We start from the raw sequence: 14,674 nt of genomic DNA on the forward strand, positions 1-14,674 counted from the left end.
AATTTCATGCAGGTGACTGTGGAGGACACTTATACTGGAAGTCCACAGCTGATAAAATCCTAAGGGCTGGATTTTATTGGCCCTCCTTGTTTGCTGATGTGAAAAAATTTGTAATGTCTTGTCACAAATGCCAAATTTTTGAGGGCAAGAGAAAGTTGCTGCCTTTACCACTCAAACCAGTTTCAACCGAGAGACCATTCCAGCAATGGGGTTTAGACTTCATTGGTGAAATCCACCCTACATCCTCTGGCCAGCATAGGTGGATTCTCACTGCCACAGACTATTTTACCAAATGGATAGAAGCCATCCCTTGTAGGCAAGCCAATGACTCCATTATTATACAATTCCTAGAAACCAACATCTTGTCCAGGTTTGGCTGTCCAGATAAAATTATTACAGACAATGCTGCTGCTTTCAAATCCAAAAAAATGATCAACTTTTGTCACAAGTATCATATGACCTTAGGTCATTCCACTGCCTACTATCCTCAAGGTAATGGCCTAGCCGAGTCTTCTAATAAAAGTCTCATCAAAATTATTAAGAAAGTTTTGGAAGAAAACAAAAAGAATTGGCATAAGAAGTTGGTCAATGCATTGTGGGCAGACAGACTAACCACCAAGAGATCAATTGGCATAAGTCCATATGAACTGGTTTATGGGCTAGAAGCAAAGTTTCCTTCATCTTTAGGAATTCCTGTGATCAAGTTGCTGCAAGAAATACAAGCTGAGCCCAATGACATTCAAAGAAGAATCAATCAGACAATTCACCTACAGCAAACGAGAGAGGAAGTCTATCAAAGAACCCAAGTACTGCAAGAAAAGCTCAAAAGAATATTTGACAAAAGAACCAAAGCTGAAGATTTCTTTATAGGAAACAAAGTGCTAAGATGGGATTCCAGGAGGGAGGACAAAGGCAAACATGGTAAGTTTGATTTCTTATGGAAGGGACCTTATGTCATTTATGCTATACAAGGCAACAACACCTATTTTCTAAGGAGTTTGGATGGCTCAAACATTGAGGAAGGCCCAGTCAATGGGAGAATGCTTAAGCATTATTTTGGCCCCCTTTGATCAAACACTGAACAGTCATAGATTGTACATAAATATTTTTATTTTCCAGTATTTTCATTTACAAAAGATAAATAAGGCACCAAGTGGAGCACATTTTGAGAAAGACCAGGGTGCTGCACTATTTTCTTTTTTGGAATATGTTTTGATCCTAGCATTAGAAAGCAAGGAAAAACACTGGGGAACTATCAAGGTGATGAGGAGAAATTCTGAGAAACAGGTAAAAAACAGAGCTGCAATTTCACAGCAAATCAGCTCAGTGGGTACTGCCTGCAAGTATCTAAGATCCTGGTCAATAGTCTCCAACAACAAAGAAATTCAGACTACAGCAAGAATGGAGAAATTAGGCAATCTGACCTGTTGTTCTTGGCTTTTCATCTGGAAAAGCCATCCCCAAGTGGAGCCACTGTTAGCCTCCTATACCAATAGGTTTTCATTTCTCATGATTGACAGTGGAAGTGCCAAAAAATGTTCATCTTCCGTGGTACTAAGGTTCCATTTTTGTGAAAGAAACAGACAGTTAAAAAATGTAAAGAGGGTATGCCTGAAAAGAATAATCAAAAGGCAAGAAAATGAACTGGTCAAAGAAAAAATAAATGAAATGAACCCCAAATAAAGACCATGAAAGTGGCTAATCCAAAATGCCACTGCTACTTTGATGGGTGGTCCAACAGCTCAAGCTGGGCCATACCATGTTTTAAATTGCATGTTTTAGACTAGAGAGTAAGTACCTACTCAAACAGTTCAAGCTTGACAGATGACTAGGTGGATAGAGAAAGGAAGGAGCCCAACTGCTTAATCTGGGCCCTTGGAAGTCATAAGGGTAGACTTAGATAGGAGGACAGCAAAAAGAAAAGAAACTTATCAGGGTTTGCAAGGCTAAGTGCACCCATCCAAAGGAAGAAAGAATGTTAGGCATATTAGGCAGGGTAGGCAGTTGAAGGTTGCAGAAAACAAGATCTAAGCATATGACATGAGAAAAATCACATCTGATCTAACCAGTAGGAGAAAGGCAAGAGCAATGGCCTATTTGGCAAACTACCAAACCATCACTAACTTCCCTCATCCCCTTCAGAAGTTTCTTACTAACATCCCCTTGAGCACTGTAGGATCTGCCTAAACAGTCCTCCTTACATTTCTCATTTGTAAATTTCATGTCAAGTTGTGACCTCTCTCTATGAAAAGAAGCCACATTTCCTGTGTAAAATCATTCTGCACTCCCATCTGCTTCTAAATCTAAGTTTACTCATTAAACTTAGCTCTTTATTCCTCTCTCACATCCCCAATCCATATTAATTTCTAATTTTACTATATAAATCCCTAAGTGCTACCCCTCCCCCTACTATTATAGCATTCTATGCAAAGAACCCAGAAAATATATAAATATACCCCCCTTTTTAGCATTATAGCTAACTAGCACTTCTGTGGGAGACATTAGTCCATCAGGGACTCTAGTCAACCCTTACTCTGGAATTACTCTAACCCCCGGTTAGATTAATAGCCTACACTAAACCCTCACCTACCATTTTCCCGAAAAAACCTATAAAACCCCCCCCCGTGATCAAACCTAATGTTTAAATGTTGTTCGACCCCGACACATTAACCCTTATGCGTTTGAAACCCATTAAAACCCCCATAACCAAAGTTTTGAACCCGCCATTTTAAATATTATTTTATTGTTTGGCGGGTCCCCACCCAAACTTGCACGCTGGGTCGGGGCGCCCGCCAGCCGCTGATCTTCCGCTGCCCCCAATCCAAAGGTGGGCGGTCAATCTCAGTCCTGGACCTGCCGTGGTTTAGCGTCCGGGGAGCGGGTGGTTTTGCTCCCGTACGCTGGACGCGTGGCGGCCACCGGGGTTGTTCGGAGCCCCTCTCCCCATTACCACCTTTCCCCTATAGCGGTGCGGGGAAACCGGAAACTGCCCTCCCGCAATCCGCCTCCCCTGTCGCGTCACTCCCGCGTCATGATTACGTCATACCCAAAACCCCCGCCACCGCGCCACGTCGCCCTCCACGCCATCTTGCCGCCCCCACGTCCCTCCACCGTGTCCCGCCACGATGGATTCCAACTCAGCACCCACGTCATCATCCGTACCTGGGCCCCGCTAATGACGTCATCGCGGAAAAGCGCCAAAACCCATATGTGCCGAATTTGTCGTTATTAACGCGCAATTGAACCGTTTTTTGTCATTTTCGCTGGAAAAGAGAGGGAGCCGTTCTGCTCGTTTACTCCAAAATCACCTCCACACTACGAATTCAAAGCTTGGGATGCCGCCACTTACCGATTCAGCTACATTCTCCATCCATTTCTCAACCTGGCAGCTCTCGGCGCTAACTATCCAGGTATTTGCCAAAATTTACCCATTTGCCTGTGTTCTTGCCATTTCTCTGCAAAGTTCTCCACTAATTACCTGGTAATTCCTAAATTAAATACTGTCATTCAGTAAATGCTGGCCCAAAATAATCCACATTGTCCCCTTGTCCAAAATTCACTGTTGAACAATCATTTTCGGCCTTAATTTGCAATTTACCCTCCAACTGCCCGGCATTGTTCCATTTTGCCGAGCATATAATTGAAGAACTGCATTTCACCAGCTTATAGTCCTGCACCCCCTCTGCAATTCATCCTCACTGTCCATAATCCTTGTGAATTTCCCAGAGCAAAGCAGAGGCAAGTCTGCTTAATCTACTTACTCCTCTTTTGAAGATATATCTGGCATCATCTGCATTCAGTCTACCACCTGACTTCTAAAAGCCTTACAAGCTATTACATTCACACTGTTACACTCAGAAACTGCATTCCAAAGACAACACCTAAAGGCTATACAATGGCTGCACCCACAGCTCTCAGTGTTGCTCCCATGAATCCACCTAACAAAGAGCTTGAGGCCATGCCTCTTGCTGACAGAGATTACCTCATCCAAGACCTTGTGGGTGACAGGAACCATTTACAAACCTTCCGGGAATTGAGGGACAACTATTTGAGCAACAATGACACATATGGGATATGGGAATCCAATCTGCCTCACTATTTTCTCCCATATGTTAACATTTTTCCAGAAATCATCCGCTTATGTGCTGAGAATTATGATCCAAATCACAGAGCTGTCAAGTCTCCATCTGGGAGCATACTCTTCCACATCAATACTGACTCCATCAACCAGATGCTCAACTTCAAACAAACTTAGCTGCTGTTTCCCTTCTCCATGAACTATCTACTGGATACAGGTGCCAAGCTTTCCACTGCTGACATTGAGAAGATCACCAAGACATTTATGAGAGCTGACCGCCAACCCACAGGGCCACCTCCTTTCTTGCATGTCCATTTTACTGATGTAGGCCAACTTCTGGTTGACATGATTTCCTATGTGTTGGGCTATAAAACCAGTGAGCACGTTGATGAGACAGTGCTGGTGTTATTAGCTGCTTACAGCCCAGGCCAACCTCCTGCTTACAAATATAACTTTGCTAAATTCATAGCCAACAAGATACATGACCAACTCTTCAAAGTGGACAGGGAGGGTATATTCAAATATTCATCATATATCTACCACTTGTTCATGTATTATCAATCCGAGGCCTTTCAATGCCCTATCAAGAAGCTGGATTCTAGGGGAGAAAGAAGGTCTGTCATCTTCTGGTCATCAGTTTTCCACCAAGTCCAAGATTCACCATATTCATACTGTGAATTTATTGACCAATTTGTCTACCCGGTCTCTTGCCTATTGATGAGATCCCCTCCTCCCAGATTGTCATTTGAAATCCAGAAAACTCTGCAGCTGTCCAAAAATTATAAAATAGGTGATTGGTACCTATACCAAAATCATACAGTCATCAGAATTTATGGCTACGAGCTCTGTCCATATAGGCTCCCAAGATATGTACCAATGAGACTGTTCGCCTTGGAGTACTATAGGCAGCTTATTAACTCTGACCTCACCCACTTTCATAGTGCCAAGAAGAAAGCCCACCTCAAGTTCAAACACCACCTGGGCCCCTTTATCATGAACAAAAAAGAGGGATGGCAAGAGGCTGAGCAAATCCTCAAAGATAAATACAAGCTATCAAGAAGCTTCTGGTGGGTCCCTTATGACCCTGAAGGCTTCATCAGTGCTAGAAGAGTCAAGTACAGGCTGCTAGGCTATGAGCACTGTAAAATTCCACAAATTGAGCAGTATGCCAATCAACAAGAATGGTTGCAAGACACATTAATTGAGGAACTAACTCAAGAAGAAATAATGCAAAGAAATGTCAAGGATTTGGAAAAAACTCTTGACTTAGATTCTGTGCAGCAGGTAATTTTCAAGCAGCCGCATCCAATTGGAGAAGGAACCTCAACTACTACAACTGCACCAGCCACCCAGGCGCCATCTATAGCAGCATCAGGCATAGATAAGGGCAAAGGAATAATGGGTGCTGAAGAAGAGATAGTAAGAGAAAAGCCTGCCTCCTCAATTGGGCAGCAACAAGAGCAAACCCCTCCACCACAAACAAAACCACCAACAGTGCCTGCATTGTAGACCCCTGCACATGAGGAAAGGGGCAAGAAAAGGGACCGAGAAGAGTCCACACCGGCTAGTGGATCCTCCCAGCTACCTGAAGCCAAGAGACAAAAGGTTGACTCCCCGGTCATAGAAGAAATTAGCGAGGAAATCCTTGAGAGCCCAAGGAAAGAAAGAGGAGACAGTCAGCAAACAGCTACAAGCTCTTTTCAACAAGAGCAAGGATTACAGCTTGGCATGGAGGTGTCCTCCTCCACTCAGCAGAGCAAGAAGCCTTCCAGCACCAAGGCTTCCTTCAAAGAGATAAAGGCACAAAATGAGTTGTTGAGAGTGGAGGTATACAAGCAATTCCTCAAAGCAACACCAACTAAACAAGAGAGGTTGATGTCAGTGTATGATATACAAGAGGAAAAGATAATCCTCAGCCACTTCAAACCCAAGGTACCGCAACCTCACTCAGCTGCAGATTTTGTAAAAACAAAGCTGGAAGTCATGGCAAAGGACATTCACCCCATGGACCAGATAGAGCTGCACAAGCAAACGGGGGAAATGGTCTATGCCACCTTGGTAGACAGGGCCACAATGGCCCATGAATTGAAAGAATCGCTGAAGAACACCAACATTTAGCTAGATTTCGAGAGAATGTCCTCCACGGCCAAGGACAACAGGATTAAAACACTGGAGGACATCATTGTGGACCTAGGACATGATCCTAAGGATCCAAAGGGTGTGAGGGCCCTCATGAAAAAGAAAGAAGATGATATTGCTGCATTGAGGAAAAGACTAAAACTGCTTCCCACTGAGCACCCTCAAACAACAGAATTGCAAAAGGAAAAGGAGTCTGAAGATCAACTTGATCTAATAATGCAGCTGAATCAAAGAGTTATTGATCTGGAGAAGGAGCTAGAAGGGGCATTGCAAGACAAACAGGGAGAATCAACCTCCCAACCTGCTCAAACTACCTCAACCACTGCCACAACTACAGAGGCAGTAGTAACCCCTGCAACAACTACAGCAACAACAGAAGCAGCAGCAGCAACAACAACAGCTCCTGAGTCCAGCTTAAACATGGATGAATTGACAAAAGTTATCAAAGAGCTGGAGCTTTAGGCGACCGAGATCAAGCAAGCCAAGGAAAAGTTGGCAGAGCTGGAGGCTAAATATGACAAATCAAAGATGACTGTAGCAGAGCAGACTAGAGAAATTAAGGCCCTCAAAGACAAAATAAAGGCCTTAGAGAAAGAGCTCAAACTTGAAAATACTCTGGCAAAAATAAAGAGGATTTTGTGGGCCCAGATTGACCACTCCCTTACTAGACAATGGAAGTCAATCAAGACAGTGCATGAACAAATGGAATTGATTGGCCAAGCACAAGTTGAGAGCCAGAAAGCCAGAACAGCACTAGGGAACAGGCCTGAGCAGGCCAACAGAATGATAAATTTTCTCAACAATCAGACCAAGGAGGAACTGGCAGCCCTGAACATCATTAACAGAATAGATGTTGTCCTTACAGCTAAAAAAGTGCTCACCCTCAGAAATTTTGTACAAACTGTAGAAAGAAAATGTCATGAAATGCAGGCTGAGGTGGATGAATACAAGCTCAAAATGGGAGCACTACAAGAAAAGGGATTGCCCAGCCTACTAACTAGCACAGGAAGACTGCTCCCCCGTGAGCAATATGCTACCAGGATGACAAATTTTATTGAAAATCAGATCACTGCATCCGCCAGTACCTCTGAAGAAACAGGGCCTCCAACAAGGCAGGGCCTCTATGACAAGCTTGAAAATCTATTTTTTATTGAACATGAGATCAATCACTTATTTGAGGTTCCACCAAATTTTTATAGATATACAGAGGCAGATGAAACCTTGGTAAAAATACGAAGACACCAACTGCCCAAAGAGGATTGGTGGTAGGCAATGCTGCAAATTTTGCCTCAGTAATCTCAGTTGATCAATCCTAGTCAGCTTCAACTCAGCCAAAGGCAAAAAACAGAATCTGGACAGCATACAAGGCAGCCGAAAAGGGTGACTCAGCATGAAGACAGCGACAGCAAGCCAAAACATAGGAAATGCGCAAATTTTGGGCAGCACGGCTTCAGCCGACTCCATCGGTCACAAAGTCAACATTCTCTGACCATTTTGGACAGCTAATACACTAAGCAGTTACTACAGCATTTATTTTCTCAGCTGCAATCCTCCAGGAGTTGGCACAATATTAATGAGCCATTAACTCACCAGCTAGATATTTTCTGATGTAAATTTTGTATATATACCTCCCCTGGCAACGTATTTGGGGTTGCTGATCTTCACTCTAAGGCAATATATTGTATATTTTCAGATGATCTAATGAAAAAGGCTGGAAAAGCTCAGTGTTTCCTGAATGCTTGATGTCTCAATGATGCTCTGCGTGCTGTTGCAGAATTCCTGTGCTGTGTAATGGAACAATAAGTTTTTCTTAATCTATGTATTATCTTCTTATGTTTGTTTGAATCATATGCATGTTTCACCAATCTAACAATAGAGAAAAAGAATAATACAGGATATGTTTGATTACACCCTGTATTCAATCTCTGTTGTTGAAAATGTTTTCTTCAGAATTAATCATGAACATGAATTCTTAATTGCTCATGTTTGTATCAATTCTATAAATATGAATGTTATATAGGAATTCTTCAGTGCTCCTGAGTAATATTCCCACTGTTCTCCATATCAGCTTACTGAAAGATCCTTAGTTGCCTTTCACGCCCTGATTCCATCACATCCAATTACAGATTTAAAGAATTGTTCCTTGGACACTTATCTGGCTCTGTAGCATCACTGTTGTATCAACGCAGACATATCAAGCAATTAAACATCACTGACTCCATGCCCAATGGCCTAGATCATCCTGCAAACATATATCTCTTCTGACTGAAGTCATCATCCAGCAAAATTCAAAACAAAATCTTGAGCATCATAACTAGCCTAAAATATTATACAAACAAAGTTAAATCACAAAGAGAGAGCCCTCTCTGGTTACAGGTAGGCTAGAACCTGTGACCCAAAGATTGGTTAGTGGCTACCTCGGCCGTATTCCCATGGGAGTCAAAGGGAACAACCTGAGTGTTAACATATTCCTCAGTTCTGTATCATTTATTCTTGTACTACCAAGCTGATAGGTTTCCAATTTCCCTCCAAAAGCTAGATACCAAAGGAAACCCCAGATCATTGATCTTCTGGACTTCTTTGATTCATCAGTTTGATTCTCAATACTCCTATACAGACTTCATAGACCTCTTTTTTTATCCTGTGACAGTCATGCTGCTAGGAAGCCAACCACCCAGAATCAGTGCAGACATCAAGAGGGTCCTGCAGTTGTGAAAACAGTAAAAAGTAGGGGATTGGTACTTGTACCAAAACCATACTGAAATCCGAATTTATGGATGTGAATTTCCACCTTACAAATTGCCAAAGTACCTCCCCATGAGATTATTTGCTCTGGAGTACTACAGACAAATGATCAATTCAGATGAGGTGCACTTTGTAAGAGCCAAGAAGAAATCCCAACTCAGGATAAAGGATCAACTAGGCCCATTCATTTGTAACAGTAGAGAAGCAGGAAAGGAGGCAGATGAAATCCTCCAAAGATTGAAACTGAAATAGAGTTTCATGTGGACCTATGACGCCTACAACTTCATTTGTAATAGGATACAAAATAATAAAATATCTCCTTACATCCATCACAGCATCCCTGAAATTGAACAATATGCTAATCAATCTGAATGGGTGGAAGGCACTTTGATAGATCGTGATAGTACAAAGGTTGTTGTTGATAATGTATTAATGGACTTAGACAAAAGACTTGATGAGGATTCCTTTGTACAGGTTCTAGGAGAGTCTCAGTCTTAGAGACAAGCACAAGGCCACAATGGGCAGACAGAAGAAGCAGGTCCATCAGCAGAGGCAGGACCATCAGGACAACCAGAATCTTCAGAACAAGCAGAGCCATCAAAGCAACCAGAGCTTTCAGAACAGCCAGAAGAATCTGAACAACTTAAAATTTTAGAGGAGCTCGCTCAACCTGAACAAATCATGAGCAATCCTCCTGTTTTACAGACTCCTCTTAATGAGGAGAGGAACCTTAAGAGAGACAGAGATGAGGCCACTCCTTCCAATAGGCCTACTACCCAAACCTATGCTAAGAGGCAGATGTTAAATCCATATGCAGAGCAAGAATACACTGAAGATACAGCATGGATGTCAAGGGCAGAGAGGACAAAAAACAGGCACAACACTCCTTCAGGAGGGACACAAGAACCTTCCACCTCTCAAACTCAAATGTTAAAAAGGCAATAGAGTGTGGAAGTATCCTCCTTTAGGGCTCCCACAGGATAGAGCCAAGACATCAAAGAAAAATACAAGGAATGAAAGGTAAGGAATGAAAGGTTGAAAGTGTGAAGCTATTCACATTATCTAAGGATGGCTCCAACAAACCAAACAAGGCTAATGTCAGCCTTTGATATAAAAGAAGGAAAGATGCAGATAAGCTTTCTCAATCCAACCATACATCAACCAAAATCAATGGCAGATTATATTAAGACAGATTTTGAGGTCATGGCAAAGGATATCCATCCTATTGACCAAATCGAGTTGCATAAACAAACTAGAGAAACGGTCTATTCCACATTGACCAGCAAGGCCATAGCATCTCACCAACTTCAGAATTCACTAAACAACATCTCAGCCCAATTCCAGTTGGAAAAGGCCTCTTCTCAGGCCAAAGACACTAGAATAAAGTCCTTAGAGGACTTGGTCATAGAGCTGGGACATGATCCCAAGGATGTTAAAGCAGCAAAGCAGCTGATAAAGAAGAAAAATGATGACATAGCTGCACTGAAGAAGCAGATTAAGATTCCTCCTCTTCATCATCCTCAAACAGCTGAAACGTTGGAAACACAGAAGGAGGAAGAAATTATGGACCTAGTCCTTAAGTTAAATGACCAATTAACGGAAACTAAGAAATAATTGGATAATTTGATACAGTCCAAGCAGAGTGAGTTGGCCACCTATCCTCAAACTATAATACCTACAGTTTCCACAGCAGTACCCTCCCCTTGGCAGCTGCCTTGGCACCAACAATTCCAGCAGCAACAACATTTCCAGTGATAGGAACTACATCAGGCACAGGTACATCAACCAACACAAAGAAAACTACAAAATTGATCAAGGCCATGGAATAAATGAGTATCCAAGCCACCAAGCTTAAGAAACTCAGAGAACAGTGGTTAAATCTAGAAACCAATTGTAAACTTGTACAAATACAACATAAAGAGGAAACTCAGAGGAACCTAAGGATGGCAGAAAGGATAAAATCCCTTGAGAAGCATTTAACACTGCAAGAACCATTAGGGGACATGAGAGAAATCCTTTGGGCCAACATCATTGATTCCATCAATGATGTTTGGCCTTCTATTCAAATTATTTTTGAGCAAACAGAATTGGTCAAGATGGCTACAGAGGCAATCCACAAGACAGTGGAAGAATTGGGAAATAAACCAGAAGAAGCCAATCAGTTGATCACCTTTTTGAACAGCAAAAACATATATCAGCTAGATGAATTGGATATAGATGACAGAACAACAACAATCATAGAAATCAAAAAATTTCTCACCAAAAGGAACTTAATGCTTAATCTGGAGAAAAGATGTCAGAGCATCCAAACAGACATTGATAGCTTTATGCTAAAGTATGGCATCTTAAGAGAAAAAGGACTCCCTAGTCCTATGGTGATCCATGATAAGTTGATGACCCAGGAATATTATGTTGACAAGTTAAACAAGCTGGCCAAAAGCCAAGCTAGTACTTCAGGGGTGAAATCTTTACCCACTGGAAGGGTGCTTTATGATGGCCTGGAGAATCTGTTCTACATAGAACATGAAGTCAAGCACTTATTCACAAGCAAACCAAATTTTTCTAAGTACACAAAAGCCAATGAAATCTACAGGAAAATGATAAGGATGAAGTTACCTGACAGTGAATGGTGGACCAGTTTGACTGATTTACTATAAGTTACTATAGTAAATCTATAAGGTAAAAGGTAACTGCCAGGTAAAACAAGTAATACAGGATAAAACAACACAGGTAAAGAGTATCAGTAGGTCAAAGATGAAAGTGATTCTAGCACATAATTACAAAGCAACTGCAAGAGCCAAATCCGAGTCATAACAGCCAGCACAGTCACAATAAAAGGGACAACTAGAAGATAGTTCTCCATATGTCTCTATCTTCGTGTTGAAGATATGTTTTGTTTCCTAGAATAATTCTCATATAGTTATGAGATATTTTGTATCAAATTTTGTATAAATGCTTCACAAATCGAAGTAATTAGTGTGGATTAAAATACATTTATGTAGACATATTATTTTTTAGCCAAGGAGCTATTGCACTCAAGACTGGACTGGTTTTATTGGAAATGAAATAAAGCTAAGGACATTTCACTGGATTCTTGTGCACAGTTGAAACAAATAAGTATAAGTATCATTTTCTCATGTTTAAATACTGTATTCTCTTTATGTTACGAAATATTCATATGTGTTTCTTATACAATCTTAAAAGCAAACAAGGAATGATATCATCAGAATTAGCTTAAGTGCTCTGTGTTTTAACTGTTTGCTTTTCTTTATGTTTTCTACTAAATTGCCTTGGTCTGGGAATTCTTAGTTGCTCCCTTACTTCCGTAGTTTATCCCCCTTTGGCCCATAGTACATGATTCTTCATTTCCCTTTGCTACTGGCCATCCCTCCTTTCTTCATCCCAATCCCGGTTAAGGATTCTTAATTACCCTTGGCCTGGTTAGGACTTTCCATTCATTGAAACCTGCAGATTTGCTCTTGCTGTGCTAGCCTACCCTATGGACTCTTACTTCCGTAATAGATCAAACCCAGTTAAGCTTTTCTTGATTGACTCCATAGCCCAATGGCCTAAATATTTGCTCTTCCCATCTGTCTTTTTAATTCCACCACCCAATCAAAACACAAAATCTTGAACATTAAGAACTAGCCTAAAATCTTATCTAAACAAAGTTAAATTATAACGAGAGAGCCCTCTCTGGACTTAGGTTGGCTAGAACCTGAGTCCAAAATATTAGGTTTGTGGCGACCTCGGGCTATTCCTTCTTTGATCACTTCTAAGCAAAAGACCTAAACGATAACAACTTAGAAAAATCTAAAGCACAGAGAGTTTTGTAGGAATTACATAATGGACCAGATGGCAGACACTTTGGAGGAGACATCACTACTCAAAAAGTCTCACATGTTGGATGCTATTAGCCAACTCTTTTCAAGGATACACATGTCTATGTCAGAAAGTGCAAATTTTCCAAACTGCTGCAGGAAGACAGAGGAAACTAGAACTACCTCTTCAACCAGTCAACATTGAACAACCCTTTGAACAATAGGGATTGGATATAATTGGTGAGATTGTTCCTCATCCTTCCAAGCAACATAGGTTCATCCTTACTGCCACAAATTACTTTACAAGATGGGTTGAAGTGATACCACTTAAAGCTGCCAACTCTGATAATATCACTGAATTCATTGATCAATACATTATCACAAAGTTTGGTCTACCTAATGTGCTCATTTTGATAATGCATCTTAGTTTTCAGGAAACAATATGACTGGGTTTGCTTTAAAAAGAGGGTTTAAACTTAAATACTCTGCTAATTATTATTCTTAGGGAAATGGTTTAGAAAAATCAACTAATAAAAACCTCGTTAGGATTATTAAGTGAACTGTTGATCAAAGCCAAAAGAATTGGCATAAATATCTGATTTTTGCTCTATGGGCCGATAGAATAACTAAGAAGGCCTCCATATGTAATTCTCCTTTTAATTTAGTATATGGAAATGAGGCCACTCTTCCTCCTAATCTAGTTCTCCCCTCATCAGCCCTAGTACAATTTATCGAATAAAAACCTTCTTCCTCTCTACAATTAAGGATATCACAAATGCTTAAATTAGAAGAAGAAAGGGAAAAAGTGAAACAAACACATGCTCACCATCAACAACTAGTAAAATCTTCCTTTGATTCAAGCTCAGTTGATAAAAAAAATTCAAATTGGAGACTTAGTCCTAAAATGGGACAAGGCCCATCAACTTTTATTTTCCAAGATTTACAAGGAAAGAGGGATGCTCTTCCTAATAATGGGCTAATTCTCAAAAAATTCTTTTCTTAAAGGAACATATGTTATTATGTAAATATGTAAATACCAATACGTATAAACCAGTGTTTTTAGTTAAAATAATGTTAAGTAACATAGAAGTGGATTTTTATCATTATCTCTAATCATTCTATGATTTTTGACTTCTCAAAGTATAAAAATTTTAGGAAATAATTACGAACTTGAAGAATTAGGTAATTATTATTAAAATTCTGAAATCTTTTTCCATTGAAGTGTAGCCTCTTCTGACCTAAAAAATTATAAAATCTTCAATCTAGTTATCAATCAAGAAAGGTTTTCTTTAAAAGGTAAAGACTATTTTGAGCTTTAGCACATTAAACTTCAATTGTCATCCAATACTCTTAAGGAGTGAATGTGCCTCCCCATCCACTAGTCATATATTTTTAGAATGGAATTCAAAAAAATAATGAATTTAAGAGATAAGAGGTCTCATCAAGAGCCTAATGACCATGATCATGGGAAAACAATGGGTTGACATTATCATTACTAGCTACCAAACTAGGATAATGTCTTTTCATTATTTAATCATAAGACAAGGAGTCTCATCACAAGCTCGCATTTTCAACTTTATTACAATGTGTGAGTGGCATTGTTATCATCTAGAAACCAAACCAAGACAATGGCTTTCAAATATCTTTAAGAAAAGAAATAAAAAGGAAAAAGTTTTAAATATTGTTGCTAAAGATTGCGACTAAGTGCATGGGTTCCTGGCTCATTATCAGTTAAAAAGTAACCCAGTCATGGCTATGGATGCCTACTGGTAGCAACGACTCTACCTATGAAAAAGCAAGTTCATCTGAAATGCTAAGCTTCAATAGCCCCCTACTTTATATTTATAATTGATTAATGACTGATTTAGATAAAGACGATTTTCATCTATAA

Source organism: Pinus tabuliformis, chromosome J (assembly GCF_031772625.1).
Source record: "Pinus tabuliformis cultivar Carrire ecotype Pingquan chromosome J, CPIR1, whole genome shotgun sequence".
Classification (NCBI taxonomy): domain Eukaryota; kingdom Viridiplantae; phylum Streptophyta; class Pinopsida; order Pinales; family Pinaceae; genus Pinus; species Pinus tabuliformis.